General features: G+C 49.8%; 1 non-coding gene and 1 pseudogene across 1 annotated transcript; both read left to right on the top strand.

Annotated features, from left to right (window-relative positions):
* The first annotated feature begins 6,287 nt into the window (after positions 1–6,287).
* On the top strand, positions 6,288–6,478 carry LOC140407582 (U2 spliceosomal RNA). The gene has a single exon (XR_011939707.1). It is a non-coding gene; the product is annotated as a U2 spliceosomal RNA (small nuclear RNA).
* Positions 6,479–12,828: 6,350 nt separating this feature from the next.
* On the top strand, positions 12,829–13,005 carry LOC140407583 (U2 spliceosomal RNA; annotated as a pseudogene).
* The last annotated feature ends 5,545 nt before the right edge of the window (positions 13,006–18,550 follow it).

Below are 18,550 nucleotides of genomic sequence, written 5' to 3'. Positions count from 1 at the left end.
ACAAAAAAGCACGAAAAGACAAAACTCAGGAGAGGTTACGATAGTCCCCATCCCACAAAATATGACACAGTGTATGGAAAGGCTCAGTAAACCAAGGTCCACCACACTAAGAAAACAAAAAGGGACGGTCAATAGAGAATTAAAGGTGCTATATTTAAATGCGCGCAGTGTACGGAACAAGGTAGATGAGCTTGTGGCCCAGATTGTGACTGGCAGGTATGATGTGGTAGGCATCACAGAGACATGGTTGCAGGGGGTTCAGGACTGGCATTTAAACATCCAGGGATTCACAACCTATCGAAAAGACAGGGAGGTGGGCAGAGGGGGCGGGGTTGCCTTGTTAATTAGGAATGAAATTACATCAATAGCACTAAATGACATAGGGTCAGATGATGTGGAGTCTGTGTGGGTAGAGCTGAGGAACCACAAAGGCAAAAAAACCATAATGGGAGTTATGTACAGGCCTCCTAACAGTGGTCAGGACCGGGGGCACAAAATGCACCACGAAATAGAAAGTGCATGTCAGAAAGGCAAGGTCACAGTGATCATGGGGGACTTCAATATGCAGGTGGACTGGGTAAATAATGCTGCCAGTGGACCCAAGGAAAGGGAATTCATTGAATGTTTACAGGAGGGCTTTTTGGAACAGCTTGTGATGGAGCCCACGAGGGAACAGGCCATTCTGGACTTAGTGTTATGTAATGAGCCAGACTTGATTAAAGATCTTAAAGTAAGGGAGCACTTAGGAGGCAGTGATCATAATATGGTAGAATTCAATCTCTAATTTGAAAGAAAGAAGGTAGAATCAGATGTAAAGGTGTTGCAGTTAAATAAAGGTAACTACAGGGGCATGAGGGAGGAACTGACGAAAATCGACTGGGAGCAGAGCCTAGTGGGAAAGACAGTAGAACAGCAATGGCAGGAGTTTCTGGGAGTAATTGAGGACACAGTGCAGAGGTTCATCCCAAAGAAAAGAAAGGTTATCAGAGGGGGGATTAGGCAGCCATGGCTGACAAAGGAAGTTAGGGAATGCATCAAAGCAAAAGAGAAAGCCTATAATGTGGCAAAGAGTAGTGGGAAGTCAGAAGATTGGGAAGGCTACAAAAACAAACTGAGGATAACAAAGAGAGAAATAAGGAAAGAGAGGATCAAATATGAAGGTAGGCTAGCCAGTAACATTAGGGATGATAGTAAAAGTTTCTTTAAATACATTAAAAACAAACGGGAGGCAAAAGTTGACATTGGGCCGCTCCAAAATGACGCTGGTAATTTTGCGATGGGAGTCAAGGAAATAGCTGAGGAACTAAATAAGTACTTTGCGTCAGTCTTCACAGTAGAAGACATGAGTAATATCCCACCAATTCCGGAGAGTCAGGGGGCAGAGTTGAATAGGGTAGCCATCACAAAGGAGAAAGTGCTAGAGAAACTAAGAGGTCTAAAAATTGATAAATCTCTGGGCCCAGATGGACTCCATCCTAGAGTTCTAAAGGAGATAGCTGAAGAAATAGTGGAGGCGTTAGTTATGATCTTTCAAAAGTCACTGGAGTCCCGGAAAGTCCCAGAGGATTGGAAAATCGCTGTTGTAACCCCCCTGTTCAAGAAGGGAACAAGGAAAAAGATGGAAAATTATAGGCCAATTAGCCTAACCTCGGTTGTTGGCAAGATTCTAGAATCCATTGTTAAGGATGAGATTTCTAAATTCTTGGAAGTGCAGGGTCAGATTAGGACAAGTCAGCATGGATTTAGTAAGGGGAGGTCGTGCCTGACAAACCTGTTAGAGTTCTTTTGAAGAGATAACAAATAGGTTAGACCAAGGAGAGCCAATGGATGTTATCTATCTTGACTTCCAAAAGGCCTTTGATAAGGTGCCTCACGGGAGACTGCTGAGTAAAATAAGGGCCCATGGTATTCGAGGCAAGGTACTAACATGGATTGACGATTGGCTGTCAGGCAGAAGGCAGAGAGTTGGGATAAAAGGTTCTTTTTCGGAATGGCAACAGGTGACGAGTGGTGTCCCGCAGGGTTCAGTGTTGGGGCCACAGCTGTTCTCTTTATATATTAACGATCTAGATGACGGGACTGGGGGCATTCTGGCTAAGTTTGCCGATGATACAAAGATAGGTGGAGGGGCAGGTAGTATGGAGGAGGTGGGGAGGCTGCAGAAAGATTTAGACAGTTTAGGAGAGTGGTCCAAGAAATGGCTGATGAAATTCAACGTGGGCAAGTGCGAGGTCTTGCACTTTGGAAAAAAGAATAGAGGCATGGACTATTTTCTAAACGGTGACAAAATTCATAATGCTGAAGTGCAAAGGGACTTGGGAGTCCTAGTCCAGGATTCTCTAAAGGTAAACTTGCAGGTTGAGTCCGTAATTAAGAAAGCAAATGCAATGTTGTCATTCATCTCAAGAGGCTTGGAATATAAAAGCAGGGATGTACTTCTGAAGCTTTATAAAGCATTAGTTCGGCCCCATTTAGAATACGGTGAGCAATTTTGGGCCCCACACCTCAGGAAGGACATACTGGCACTGGAGCGGGTCCAGCGGAGATTCACACGGATGATCCCAGGAATGGTAGGCCTAACATACGATGAACGTCTGAGGATCCTGGGATTATATTCATTGGAGTTTAGGAGGTTGAGGGGAGATCTAATAGAAACTTACAAGATAATGAATGGCTTAGATAGGGTGGATGTAGGGAAGTTGTTTCCATTAGCAGGGGAGACTAGGACCCGGGGACTTAGAATAAAAGGGAGTCACTTTAGAACAGAGATGAGGAGAAATTTCTTCAGCCAGAGAGTGGTGGGTCTGTGGAATTCATTGCCACAGAGGGCGGTGGAGGCCGGGACGTTGAGTGTCTTTAAGACAGAAGTTGATAAATTCTTGATTTCTCGAGGAATTAAGGGCTATGGAGAGAGAGCGGGTAAATGGAGTTGAAATCAGCCATGATTGAATGGCGGAGTGGAGTCGATGGGCCGAATGGCCTTACTTCCGCTCCTATGTCTTATGGTCTTATGGAAACTATAGGTGCTATCTTTCTGCAGTACGTATTTGGCATCAGCCGTGAATGCTATTTCACAAGTTACATGTAATTTGGATTTAATTTCTCCCAAATTCTCTCTCAGATTTTCTAGTTCTGTTAAGTGTTTCGGATTACTTTTATCAGCGCAAAACCCATATTGTGATTTAAGAGTAAGGCCACTTAGGTTGCAGACATGCAAAAGCTAAATGGTGTGGCATTATCTCCAGCATAATCCTTTGGTCATGCCTTTTGCAGGATATTGGCTATCTGGTGTGAAGCCAAGTTCAAAAGTATTCATAATGGAGCAGCAGATTCATTGAAACTCTTTGGGAACTTTCGCAATTTTTTTTTCAATGTTTGTATTTGAAAGGATAGTGTCAATACTAAAAGTTGTAGTAATAATCAGGGCCGAGTTTTAAGGCCGATTTAAATTGGATATCTTAAATTAAAGAATTGAGCAGTTTAAAAACCACAGTCTGCAGAAGGCAGAATCCGAATGTACAAAACTCAAGTCTGTCTGAAGCAGCTCTTGAATAACCCATCAAGTAATTATCCTTGCTACTTGGGATTCACTGGTCTATTGTCCACAGTTCACGATATCCATCAAGCGATCGTTGTTCCTACTTAAGATGCATTGGCCTATTGTTCACAGTTCCTGTTATCACATTAACGGATAGTCACTCCCACTTAAGATGCATTGGCCTATTGTCCACAGTTCCCATCAAGCAATCGTCACTCCTCCCAAGGCAGGCTCAGGTACCCTGTCAACAGGTCATCAACCAGAACGTTGGGCACTGAGACCCTGCCTCCTGAGACTCCATTGGCCGAAAGCCAAGGGCAGTTTGACAATGCAACAAGGATAAAAAGATAGGTATTTGCCAGACAGGGAAGGAAAAAACTGGAAGCTAAGACTGGAAGCTTGTGTGAGGTGACCTTGACCAGACTTGAAGGAAGGAAACCAGCAAGGAACAGCCAGCGAGAATCACCTTTACAAAGTGGAACCAGAGGGACTCCAGGATCAGATCTGCAGCTTACCAAATGACCTTTACGGGAAGGATAGTCGAATCCTGGGTGTTTCTTGTAAGTAAAGTGGGTAATGTATGGGTTAACTATATTTAATAAAGTGTTGCATTATATCGGTGTTCTACTTTGTTCTCCTCATAAATAAAGCCACCTGGATAAACTTTAATTAAAGAGCTGGTTGAAGTATCCGAATTGCACAGATACCTCAAAGTATAACCCATTATTCTAAAGCTGGAGTGCTCCTTCTAAGATGAGCGTGAGGTCAGGTGTAATGCCTGGATCTGGTACGTCCCTCTTGTGGGGACCATGATTTGGATTCAATTTGAACTGTTGTTTTGGAGCAGGCAAGGAGCTGGATTAGGCGTTTGCCCCCTGTCCACACTCTGAGCTCTGGCTTTGTAACTCTGATAAAGTAATTTAAAAAAAAGACAGTGACATAAGAATGAACAATGTATGTACCTATCTCCTAACGTTGGAGCTGCGAAGCAACCGCACCAACCACTGTGCTGCCCCACTCCACTAGGTTCTCGATCTCCCTCCTGAATTCTGACTCAACGTTGTAGTCCTTTGTCATGTGTCCCTCCTGCCTGCAGTTTTTGCAGAAGGTGACGCTGCAGTTGGCAGCAGCATGTCCCATTTTGGCACCGGTGCGACACACTCGTGGGTGCCCCGCATAATAAAGGTAGCTGCGGCTTCCTCCAATGGCGAAACTGGAGGGGGGTTGCAGGATGGTTCCGTTCTCAAGGTCACCTTGACCTGGTGTTCACTTGTCCTTGTCCAGATGTCCTTGCCAAAGGTGTCCTTCAGTCCTTTCAGCTCGACGCACCTGGCGAGGAACGTGAGCGCATCAGACACGGGGATTTGGGGGTTGTACATGTGCAGTGTAACAACCCGGTTTCGCTGCGACGGTAGCGTGAACAGAGGCTCCGCAGTCAGGATAGACAGGGGCCCTGGTTGCCTTTTTCCTTAAAACGCCTTCAGGGGCAGGGGGAGCTGACGTTTCTGGTCCAGGTGACCCTTTGTCAAAGCTCTTTGTTTGGACGCGGGGCGTTTACTCTTTTCTCTCCCTGCAGATGCTGCCAGACTTGCTGAGATTTTCCAGCATTTTCTCTTCTGTTTTTTGCCCCTTGGTATTTCTGAACTCCACCCATACAGACTGCACATTGTCAGAGCTAATATCCTTTCTCATTATTGTGTTAATTTCCTCTTTAACCAGCAGTGCCACACCACCACCTTTTCTTTTATGCCTGTCCTTCCTAAATACCGAATACCCTGGTCACCCTGCAGCCATGTCTCCGTAATCCCAATTATATCGTACCCATTTATACCTATCTGCGCGATTATGTTAAAAATCGAATGAAAATATTTTTTCAGGCACCTCAAAGATTCTGGAGTGTAAGCCACCTTGCATCACAAAAACAGTCCAGCTGACCTAACACAATTGAGCCAGCAGTCAGTTTGTCTGCTGCAGCAGCTTTGAACAAAGACTGCCGTTCGCAGGCTAGCAGAATTCCTTTCATGATACGGCCTCTGGACGCGATGAGAAATCTTGTTGCCCAGCCCGAGTGGTTAGACTCTGCAATGCACTGCCTGAGTGTGCAGCGGGCAGGTTCAAGCCTGCCTTTCTAAAGACAATGGGATAATTATCTGAAGGGAAAACAAGGGGCTGGTTTAGCACACTGGGCTAAATCGCTGGCTTTTAAAGCAGACCAAGGCAGGCCAGCAGCACGGTTCAATTCCCGTACCAGCCTCCCCGAACAAGCGCCGGAATGTGGCGACTAGGGGCTTTTCACAGTAACTTCATTGAAGCCTACTCGTGACAATAAGCGATTTTCATTTCATTTGCAGGGCTACGGGGCGTGTGGCACCAGGCGAGTTGGTTGCTGCTGCTGTATTCTCACTGGCAAGACGTGCAAGTGTTTTCAAAAGTTTGTTCCGCAGCAGCAGCCTGTAACAGTGACGTACGAGGTTAGGCACCATCCTCTCCGATCTGATTGGGAGAGTCACCCGCTCCCATCCGATTGGTGGCGTACTGTTCATCTACATAACTGTCATGCTGTCTGACTGAAAAGGGGGAAAAGAGGCAAGTTCTGTCAATAGGAATCTCCTGTTCCAATGAGAAAGGCCAGGAGCAATATGACAAGAGTGAAAGTTTCAATGCTTACATCGAAAAGTCTTTGAATGCTGTCAGCCTGCTGTAAACGAAGGAAGGCATACGGCACTTCGCCAATTCAAGAGTATTGGGCATCGCTTCTCGGCCTTTTGGCTAAGATCAAGTGTAGTATCTGTTCTTATCAGTTTAATATCTGATACGTCCCTTATCTGGGGACCATATATTAAATTGATTTTTGGAGCAGGGAGATGGAATAGGGGCTTGCTCCGTCCACTCCACGCATCGACCTGGTATTGCAGTACCTCCGGGAACGGTGCACACACCCCCTTTATGGGGAATTTCAAAGTCAAAAAACAGCTCAAGCATGTACATGCACTTCTCTACTTCATGCCTTTTCTCTTCATTCTCCAATATGGACAATCTGCTTACAACACTTTGCAACCACTCGCCTGCTGTGCATCACTATTTATTCCTGAAGCCGGTGCTGCCCCAGTGCTGCGGCTTTCAACCAACAGATGCTTCTGCTTGCAACACTTCCCCAACAATGGATATTTTGATGCAACGCTTCCCCAACAATGGATATTTTGATGCAACGCTTCCCCAACAATGGATATTTTGATGCAACGCTTCCCCAACAATGGATATTTTGATGCAACGCTTCCCCAACAATGGATATTTTGATGCAACACTTCCCCAACAATGGATATTTTGATGCAACGCTTCCCCAACAATGGATATTTTGATGCAACGCTTCCCCAACAATGGATATTTTGATGCAACGCTTCCCCAACAATGGATATTTTGATGCAACACTTCCCCAACAATGGATATTTTGATGCAACACTTCCCCAACAATGGATATTTTGATGCAACACTTCCCCAACAATGGATATTTTGATGCAACACTTCCCCAACAATCCACATTTTGACATCACTTTCAACAGTCTCGCAGCTTGCATCAATCGCTTCTCGGCCTTTTGGCTAAGATCAAGTGTAGTCTCATTTGATTGAGGGAAGCTGAGGATTTCGATGACGATCGTGGATTGGAGAACTCGGAGGGATTGAAGTCGCCAAAGAAGAAACGTTTGGAGCTTGGCTGCTATTGGTGGATCTACATGCTGGCCTAAACCTCGGGTTTAGGCCTAACGCCGATACAGTTTCACACCCAACGTACGAGCTATGGATGCAGCTGCATCCCGACCACCAGGCTGGGGCGTGCGAAACACTGTCCGAGTCACAGTGAAGAAAACGGATGGAGAGTCACCTTTGGACCGGAAACACTTCGTGAAGAAGGTGCTGCTCGAGTGCTGTGGGTTTAAAGCAACAGAGATCTTCTGCTTGCAAAACTTCCCCAAGAATGGTTTCTTTGATGTCACCTTCAAGAGCGTCGCAGCGTGCATCAAATTCTTGAACGTCTTCAAGGAAAAAGGTAACCAGAGTCCCTTGTCGATCCTGACTGCGGAACCTCTGTTTACGCTACCGGCACAGCGAAATCGGGTTGTTACACTGCACACGTACAACCCCCACGTCCCTGTATCTGATGTGCTCACGTTCCTCGCCAGGTACGCTGAGCTGAAAAGTGACAGCGTGCAAGTGAAAGACACCTTCGGCATCTGGACAAAGAACAAAGAAAGAACAAAGAACAAAGAAATGTACAGCACAGGAACAGGCCCTTCGGCCCTCCAAGCCCGCGCCGACCATACTGCCCGGCTAAACTACAATCTTCTACACTTCCTGGGTCCGTATCCTTCTATTCCCATCCTATTCATATATTTGTCAAGATGCCCCTTAAATGTCCCTATCGTCCCTGCTTCCACTACCTCCTCCGGTAGCGAGTTCCAGGCACCCACTACCCTCTGCGTAAAAAACTTGCCTCGTACATCTACTCTAAACCTTGCCCCTCTCACCTTAAACCTATGCCCCCTAGTAATTGACCCCTCTACCCTGGGGAAAAGCCTCTGACTATCCACTAAAGAGTGAGCACCAGGTCAAGGTGACCCTAAGAACGGACAGCAACGGAGCCATCCTGCATCCCCCCTCCAATTTCGCTATTGGAGTAAATCGTGGCTACCTCTACTACGTGGGACAGCCACGTGTATGCCACACCTGTGGCAAAACGGGGCATGTTGCCGCAAACTGCAGTGTGACCTTCTGCAAGAACTGCAGGCAGGAGGGACACATGACTAAGGACTGCAAAGAAGACAAGTGCTGCAACCTGTGTGGGGAGGCCGGCCATCTTTACAGGGCCTGCCCGAAACGCGGGGCAACATACGCTGAAATCATCAGCAGCGGAGTTAAAAAGGCGACCAGAGAGGAGGTGCATACACCCTCCACCGAAAAAGACACCACGGCTCAGAATGAGGAAAAGCAACAAAAGGGCCCCCAACAAAAAGAGGAGGCCCCAGCACCTCCTGACAACCCAGCCCCAGCCCCATCTGATGAGGAACACTCAATGGAAGAGGAAGAGGATGGGACAAAGAATAAAGAGCCCTGGGAAACCGTGAACAGGGACAAACGTAAGAGGAAACAAAAAAACAAACTGAAGAACCCCCTGAGGGGTAGTGGCAAAAAGCGACACCTCTCAGCCGGCGCACTTAGTGCCGACACCTCATCCGATGAGGGAAAACAGGACAAGAATCGGCCTCAGATAAAGAGGCAAAGCACCAACGTGGAACGGAAGGCACAGACCCCCCAGACCACCGACCGGGAAGAAAACAAGGTCACAGACCAACCCCCGCTAGCAACGAGCAGCAACAACCCAGGTGAAGACCGGCCTGCAACCCCAACACCTACTGACTGCCACGACGAACCCCAGGGCTACACCACCCCCCCAATGCATCTGCATCAAAATCACGGGGCCAGTACGGACCAGAACAGTTTTCTCAGCCCTGCAACTGTGCTAAAGTTTGCGAGCACCACCGGCATGCTGGGGAACATTCAACAGCTGGAACAGCCAACTGTATAGACTCTGGACTCTTGAGACTGGTAAATCTATCTTTTTATAATGGGTTTAAAAATTGCATCCATAAATGTGCGAAGCATCAAAGATACTTCGCGGTGTGTAGCCACACTCAACCATTTGGCAAATGTAAAAGCTGACCTACTGTTCCTGCAGGAGTGCGGAATTCCGCACCTCAGCAACTACAGGCGCTGGTCGAGCTGGTGGTCCCACGGGCCATCCATCTGGTCAGGAGGAAACGACTGCCGCTCCTCCGGCCTGGGTATTCTGCTGCGGGGAGGCAACTTCACCATCTCCGACGTTAAGGAGGTGGTGGGCGGGCGCCTCCTCGTAGCAGACGTGAAATACAAAAACACCCCTCTCAGACTTATTAATGTGTACGCCCCGGCCGTAAAAAGTGAGCGGCTGGCAGTTCTTCAGCAACTCCCACTGCTGTTGGCCACCTCCAAGCCGGTCATCCTGGGTGGTGACTTCAACTGCATCATCGATGCGGCTGGACGATCCAGCAAAGCCGACAGCAAACTAGACGCTACGTCCAGACTCCTGATGGAAACGGTAAAAGACGCCAAGCTGCTCGACGTCTGCAGCAACCCTGCAGACGGCGCGCAGCGTAGATACACATGGTCACGGCCAGACGGGTCCGTCCGCTCCAGGATAGACTTCTTCTTTGTGTCCCGAGCTTTCACGGTCAGGTCCACCGACGTAAGGCCGGTGTTCTTCTCTGACCACTGCCTCGTACTGGCCGACTGCCACCTGCAGGAAGACCAGGGGGTAGGCAGGGGGACGTGGAAGCTAAATGTAAAACTGCTGACCCCTGAGAACATCGAGGAACTCAGGAGGGATTACAAAGGTTGGAGAACCGTGAAACCCCTCTTTGAGGCCCCACATCTCTGGTGGGAAGCAATCAAGGGGAATATCAAGAGGTTTTTCATCCTCAAGGGCGTTCAAAAGGTGAGAGAGAGACGAGGGGTCATGTCCAGGCTCCAGAAAAGTATGCAAAATTTGCTCCAGCTGCAGTCGATGGGGGTGGATGTCAAGGAGGATCTCCAAGAGGTGAAGAGCCAGCAAGCCTCGCTCTACACCTCGGAGGCCTCCAAGGTTATCTTCCGTTCCAGAGTCCGCTCCGTGGAGCAGGACGAAAAGTGCTCACGCTTCTTCTTCCAAAAGGTGCACAGAGACACCTCTGTGATCAGCAGCCTGAAGGAAGAAGATGGCTCTGAAAAGTCATCGCAGTCTGACATCCTGAGGATCAGCCAATCCTTTTATGCCGGACTGTATGACCTGAAGCCAACAGATAGCACTGTTTCCCAGACCTTCCTGTCGACTATCACGGAGGTCATAGGCGACAGCGAGCTGGAAAACCTGGACAAACCACTAACTCTGGACGAGCTGACAAAGGCCGCCAAGTCCTTCGAGACGAGTAAAACTCCCGGAAGCGACGGCTTACCGGTTGAGTTGTATTCGGCTCTGTGGGACTGGATGGGCCCAGACCTGCTGGAAGTGTACGAGAGTATGCTTCTGGAAGGCAGCATGTCAGAGTCCATGAGGAAAGGCATCATCACCCTCATCTACAAACAGAAGGGGGAAAGGGAAGAAATTCGAAATTGGCGACCCATTTCACTGTTGAATGTGGACTACAAAATTCTAGCAAAGGTCATCGCCAATCGGGTCAGGTCTGCTCTGGAGTCGGTGATCCACCCTGACCAGACCTGTGCTGTACCCGGCAGGAAGATCTCTGATAGCCTCGCGCTACTCAGGGATACGATCGCCTACGTGCAGGACAGGGGGGTGGACACTTGCCTCATCAGCCTTGACCAGGAGAAGGCTTTTGACAGAATATCGCACACCTACATGATGGATGTGCTCTCCAAAATGGGGTTTGGGGAGGGAATTCGCAATTGGATCAAACTGCTCGACACAAACATCTATAGCGCAGTCTCAATCAATGGGTGGGAATCAGAAAAGTTCCAGATCAGATCTGGAGTCAGGCAGGGCTGCCCTCTCTCCTCTGCCCTTTTTGTGTGCTGCATAGAACCTTTTGCCGAGTCCATCAGGAGGGATCCGGGTATAAGAGGAGTGACGATCCCAGGCAGTGGAGGCATGCAAGTCAAGGCCTCCCTGTACATGGACGACGTTGCCGTCTTCTGCTCGGATCCTGCGTCTGTACGCAGGCTCTTAACCACCTGCGACCAGTTTGAACTGGCCTCTGGAGCCAAGGTAAACCGGGGCAAGAGCGAGGCCATGTTCTTTGGGAACTGGGCCGACCGGTCCTTTGTCCCCTTCACTGTCAGGTCAGATTATCTGAAGGTGCTGGGGATATGGTTCGGAGCTGCTGGGGCGTGCACCAAAAACTGGGAGGAGCGCATAGGAAAGGTAAGACAGAAACTGGGCTGGTGGGAGCAACGCTCCCTCTCCATTGCGGGCAAAACCCTGGTCATCAGGTGTGAGGTACTCTCGGTGCTACTGTACGTGGCGCAGGTCTGGCCCATAACCCGACCCTACGCCACAGCAGTCACCCGGGCCATCTTCAAATTTATCTGGCGATCCAAGATGGACCGTGTCCGAAGGGACACCATGTACAAACCTGTGGAGAAGGGAGGGCGGAACGTACCCAACGCCTCCCTCATCCTGTTGGCCACCTTTGTGTCCAGCTGCATCAAGCTGTGCGTGGACCCCCAGTATGCAAACACCAAGTGTCACTACATACTGAGGTTCTACCTGTCCCCGGTGTTGCGAAGGATGGGCCTGGCCTCATTGCCGCGGAACGCTCCAAGTAGTTGGACCGTACCGTACCACCTGTCCTTTGTGGAAAAGTTTTTGAAGGAAAACACCTTTGACCACAAGGCAATGAAGCAGTGGTCAGCACGTAATGTCCTCGAGGCCCTCAGGGAAAAGGAGACCGTGGAGGACGTTGGATGGTTCCCTGAGCAGACTGCCAGAGTCATCTGGCAGAACGCCTCATCACCAGAACTTTCAAACAAGCACCAAGACCTAGCTTGGCTGGTGGTGAGAAGGGCCCTCCCTGTCAGATTCTTCATGCACACCCGAAGGCTCTGCACCAATGCACGCTGCCCTCGGAGTGGCTGTGGGGGAAATGAGACGGTCACACACCTCCTTGTGGAATGTGCCTTTGCAAAGAAGGTCTGGAGAGAGATGCAGTGGTATTTGTCAAGGTTTATCCCAAACAGATCTGTGACACAGGACTCTGTGCTCTACGGACTGTTTCCAGGGACACACACCGAGACAAATATCAACTGCTGCTGGAAGGTCATCAACTCGGTAAAAGACGCTCTTTGGTCTGCCCGAAACTTGCTGATCTTCCAGTGCAAAGAATTGTCCTCGACCGAGTGTTGCAGACTGGCACATTCCAAGGTCCAGGACTACGTGCTGAGGGACGCACTCAAGCTTGGGGCAGCTGCCGCCAAGGCGCAATGGGGAAAGACCACTGTGTAAAGTCTTTCCAGCAAATGTACACCGAGGGGCGCGTAACAGTGTAAAGCCCCTCGGTCTGGGCAACCAACACTCCAATGTATAAAACAAACATGACAATGTAAATATTTAAGAAGGAATTGTAATGTAAAGAGTGATATGTGTATGACAATATCAAAATTGAATGAAAGAAAGTCAAGGCAACATGTAACCCTGCCGGAAATGTACAGTCAAGACAATTTGAAATGTTTCTGTAATGCTCATGATAAATTTTTATGAATAAAGTATATTTTTTTGAATAAAAAAAAAATCTGTTCTTATCAGTTTAATATCTGATACGTCCCTTATCTGGGGACCATATATTAAATTGATTTTTGGAGCAGGGAGATGGAATAGGGGCTTGCTCCGTCCACTCCACGCATCGACCTGGTATTGCAGTACCTCCGGGAACGGTGCACACACCCCCTTTATGGGGAATTTCAAAGTCAAAAAACAGCTCAAGCATGTACATGCACTTCTCTACTTCATGCCTTTTCTCTTCATTCTCCAATATGGACAATCTGCTTACAACACTTTGCAACCACTCGCCTGCTGTGCATCACTATTTCTTCCTGAAGCCGGTGCTGCCCCAGTGCTGCGGCTTTCAACCAACAGATGCTTCTGCTTGCAACACTTCCCCAACAATGGATATTTTGATGCAACGCTTCCCCAACAATGGATATTTTGATGCAACGCTTCCCCAACAATGGATATTTTCATGCAACGCTTCCCCAACAATGGATATTTTGATGCAACGCTTCCCCAACAATGGATATTTTGATGCAACGCTTCCCCAACAATGGATATTTTGATGCAACGCTTCCCCAACAATGGATATTTTGATGCAACGCTTCCCCAACAATGGATATTTTGATGCAACGCTTCCCCAACAATGGATATTTTGATGCAACGCTTCCCCAACAATGGATATTTTGATGCAACACTTCCCCAACAATGGATATTTTGATGCAACGCTTCCCCAACAATGGATATTTTGATGCAACACTTCCCCAACAATGGATATTTTGATGCAACACTTCCCCAACAATCCACATTTTGACATCACTTTCAACAGTCTCGCAGCTTGCATCAATCGCTTCTCGGCCTTTTGGCTAAGATCAAGTGTAGTCTCATTTGATTGAGAGAAGCTGAGGATTTCGATGTCGATCGTGGATTGGAGAACTCGGAGGGATTGAAGTCGTCAAAGAGGAAACGTTTGGAGCTTGGCTGCTATTGGTGGATCTACATGCTGGCCTAAACCTCGGGTTTAGGCCTAACGCCGATACAGTTTCACACCCAACGTACGAGCTATGGATGCAGCTGCATCCCGACCACCAGGCTGGGGCGTGCGAAACACTGTCCGAGTCACAGTGAAGAAAACGGATGGAGAGTCACCTTTGGACCGGAAACACTTCGTGAAGAAGGTGCTGCTCGAGTGCTGTGGGTTTAAAGCAACAGAGATCTTCTGCTTGCAAAACTTCCCCAAGAATGGCTTCTTTGATGTCACCTTCAAGAGCGTCGCAGCGTGCATCAAATTCTTGAACGTCTTCAAGGAGAAAGGTAACCAGAGTCCCTTGTCGATCCTGACTGCGGAACCTCTGTTTACGCTACCGGCACAGCGAAATCGGGTTGTTACACTGCACACGTACAACCCCCACGTCCCTGTATCTGATGTGCTCACGTTCCTCGCCAGGTACGCTGAGCTGAAAAGTGACAGCGTGCAAGTGAAAGACACCTTCGGCATCTGGACAAGTGAGCACCAGGTCAAGGTGACCCTAAGAACGGACAGCAACGGAGCCATCCTGCATCCCCCCTCCAATTTCGCTATTGGAGTAAATCGTGGCTACCTCTACTACGTGGGACAGCCACGAGTATGCCACGCATGTGGCAAAACGGGGCATGTTGCCGCAAACTGCAGTGTGACCTTCTGCAAGAACTGCAGGCAGGAGGGACACATGACTAAGGACTGCAAAGAAGACAAGTGCTGCAACCTGTGTGGGGAGGCCGGCCATCTTTACAGGGCCTGCCCGAAACGCGGGGCGACATACGCTCAAATCATCAGCAGCGGAGTTAAAAAGGCGACCAGAGAGGAGGTGCATACACCCTCCACCGAAAAAGACACCACGGCTCAGAATGAGGAAAAGCAACAAAAGGGCCCCCAACAAAAAGAAGAGGCCCCAGCACCTCCTGACAACCCAACCCCAGCCCCATCTGATGAGGAACACTCAATGGAAGAGGAAGAGGATGGGACAAAGAATAAAGAGCCCTGGGAAACAGTGAACAGGGACAAACGAAAGCGGAAACAAAAAAACAAACTGAAGAACCCCCCGAGGGGTAGTGGCAAAAAGCGACACCTCTCAGCCGGCGCACTTAGCGCCGACACCTCATCCGATGAGGGAAAACAGGACAAGAATCGGCCTCAAATAAAGAGGCAAAGCACCAACGTGGAACGGAAGGCCCAGACCCCCCAGACCACCGACCGGGAAGGAAACAAGGTCACAGACCAACCCCCGATAGCAACGAGCAGCAACAACCCAGGTGAAGACCGGCCTGCAACCCCAACACCTACTGACTGCCACGACGAACCCCAGGGCTACACCACCCCCCCAATGCATCTGCATCAAAATCACGGGGCCAGTACGGACCAGAACAGCTTTCTCAGCCCTGCAACTGTGCTAAAGTTTGCGAGCACCACCGGCATGCTGGGGAACATCGAACAGCTGGAACAGCCAACTGTATAGACTCTGGACTCTTGAGACTGGTAAATCTATCTTTTTTATAATGGGTTTAAAAATTGCATCCATAAATGTGCGAAGCATCAAAGATACTTCGCGGTGTGTAGCCACACTCAACTATTTGGCAAATGTAAAAGCTGACCTACTGTTCCTGCAGGAGTGCGGAATTCCGCACCTCAGCAACTACAGGCGCTGGTCGAGCTGGTGGTCCCACGGGCCATCCATCTGGTCAGGAGGAAACGACTGCCGCTCCTCCGGCCTGGGTATTCTGCTGCGGGGAGGCAACTTCACCATCTCCGACGTTAAGGAGGTGGTGGGCGGGCGCCTCCTCGTAGCAGACGTGAAATACAAAAACACCCCTCTCAGACTTATTAATGTGTACGCCCCGGCCGTAAAAAGTGAGCGGCTGGCAGTTCTTCAGCAACTCCCACTGCTGTTGGCCACCTCCAAGCCGGTCATCCTGGGTGGTGACTTCAACTGCATCATCGATGCGGCTGGACGATCCAGCAAAGCCGACAGCAAACTAGACGCTACGTCCAGACTCCTGATGGAAACGGTAAAAGACGCCAAGCTGCTCGACGTCTGCAGCAACCCTGCAGACGGCGCGCAGCGTAGATACACATGGTCACGGCCAGACGGGTCCGTCCGCTCCAGGATAGACTTCTTTTTTGTGTCCCGAGCTTTCACGGTCAGGTCCACCGACGTAACGCCGGTGTTCTTCTCTGACCACTGCCTCCTACTAGCCGACTGCCACCTGCAGGAAGACCAGGGGGTAGGCAGGGGGACGTGGAAGCTAAATGTAAAACTGCTGACCCCTGAGAACATCGAGGAACTCAGGAGGGATTACAAAGGTTGGAGAACCGTGAAACCCCTCTTTGAGGCCCCACATCTCTGGTGGGAAGCAATCAAGGGGAATATCAAGAGGTTTTTCATCCTCAAGGGCGTTCAAAAGGTGAGAGAGAGACGAGGGGTCATGTCCAGGCTCCAGAAAAGTATGCAAAATTTGCTCCAGCTGCAGTCGATGGGGGTGGATGTCAAGGAGGATCTCCAAGAGGTGAAGAGCCAGCAAGCCTCGCTCTACACCTCGGAGGCCTCCAAGGTTATCTTCCGTTCCAGAGTCCGCTCCGTGGAGCAGGACGAAAAGTGCTCACGCTTCTTCTTCCAAAAGGTGCACAGAGACACCTCTGTGATCAGCAGCCTGAAGGAAGAAGATGGCTCTGAAAAGTCATCGCAGTCTGACATCCTGAGGATCAGCCAATCCTTTTATGCCGGACTGTATGACCTGAAGCCAACAGATAGCACTGTTTCCCAGACCTTCCTGTCGACTATCACGGAGGTCATAGGCGACAGCGAGCTGGAAAACCTGGACAAACCACTAACTCTGGACGAGCTGACAAAGGCCGCCAAGTCCTTCGAGACGAGTAAAACTCCCGGAAGCGACGGCTTACCGGTTGAGTTGTATTCGGCTCTGTGGGACTGGATGGGCCCAGACCTGCTGGAAGTGTACGAGAGTATGCTTCTGGAAGGCAGCATGTCAGAGTCCATGAGGAAAGGCATCATCACCCTCATCTACAAACAGAAGGGGGAAAGGGAAGAAATTCGAAATTGGCGACCCATTTCACTGTTGAATGTGGACTACAAAATTCTAGCAAAGGTCATCGCCAATCGGGTCAGGTCTGCTCTGGAGTCGGTGATCCACCCTGACCAGACCTGTGCTGTACCCGGCAGGAAGATCTCTGATAGCCTCGCGCTACTCAGGGATACGATCGCCTACGTGCAGGACAGGGGGGTGGACACTTGCCTCATCAGCCTTGACCAGGAGAAGGCTTTTGACAGAATATCGCACACCTACATGATGGATGTGCTCTCCAAAATGGGGTTTGGGGAGGGAATTCGCAATTGGATCAAACTGCTCTACACAAACATCTATAGCGCAGTCTCAATCAATGGGTGGGAATCAGAAAAGTTCCAGATCAGATCTGGAGTCAGGCAGGGCTGCCCTCTCTCCTCTGCCCTTTTTGTGTGCTGCATAGAACCTTTTGCCGAGTCCATCAGGAGGGATCCGGGTATAAGAGGAGTGACGATCCCAGGCAGTGGAGGCATGCAAGTCAAGGCCTCCCTGTACATGGACGACGTTGCCGTCTTCTGCTCGGATCCTGCGTCTGTACGCAGGCTCTTAACCACCTGCGACCAGTTTGAACTGGCCTCTGGAGCCAAGGTAAACCGGGGCAAGAGCGAGGCCATGTTCTTTGGGAACTGGGCCGACCGGTCCTTTGTCCCCTTCACTGTCAGGTCAGATTACCTGAAGGTGCTGGGGATATGGTTCGGAGCTGCTGGGGCGTGCACCAAAAACTGGGAGGAGCGCATAGGAAAGGTAAGACAGAAACTGGGCTGGCGGGAGCAACGCTCCCTCTCCATTGCGGGCAAAACCCTGGTCATCAGGTGTGAGGTACTCTCGGTGCTACTGTACGTGGCGCAGGTCTGGCCCATAACCCGACCCTACGCCACAGCAGTCACCCGGGCCATCTTCAAATTTATCTGGCGATCCAAGATGGACCGTGTCCGAAGGGACACCATGTACAAACCTGTGGAGAAGGGAGGGCGGAACGTACCCAACGCCTCCCTCATCCTGTTGGCCACCTTTGTGTCCAGCTGCATCAAGCTGTGCGTGGACCCCCAGTATGCAAACACCAAGTGTCACTACATACTGAGGTTCTACCTGTCCCCGGTGTTGCGAAGGATGGGCCTGGCCTCATTGCCGCGGAACGCTCCAAGTAGTTGGACCGTACCGTACCACCTGTCCTTTGTGGAAAAGTTTTTGAAGGAAAACACCTTTGACCACAAGGCAATGAAGCAGTGGTCAGCACGTAATGTCCTCGAGGCCCTCAGGGAAAAGGAGACCGTGGAGGACGTTGGATGGTTCCCTGAGCAGACTGCCAGAGTCATCTGGCAGAACGCCTCATCACCAGAACTTTCAAACAAGCACCAAGACCTAGCTTGGCTGGTGGTGAGAAGGGCCCTCCCTGTCAGATTCTTCATGCACACCCGAAGGCTCTGCACCAATGCACGCTGCCCTCGGAGTGGCTGTGGGGGAAATGAGACGGTCACACACCTCCTTGTGGAATGTGCCTTTGCAAAGAAGGTCTGGAGAGAGATGCAGTGGTATTTGTCAAGGTTTATCCCAAACAGATCTGTGACACAGGACTCTGTGCTCTACGGACTGTTTCCAGGGAC

The sequence above is a fragment of the Scyliorhinus torazame genome, unplaced genomic scaffold, assembly GCF_047496885.1.
Source record: "Scyliorhinus torazame isolate Kashiwa2021f unplaced genomic scaffold, sScyTor2.1 scaffold_1616, whole genome shotgun sequence".
In the NCBI taxonomy this organism is placed as follows: domain Eukaryota; kingdom Metazoa; phylum Chordata; class Chondrichthyes; order Carcharhiniformes; family Scyliorhinidae; genus Scyliorhinus; species Scyliorhinus torazame.
The sequence above is the reverse complement of the archived record's forward strand: the minus strand, read 5'-3'. Positions and strand labels throughout refer to the sequence as shown.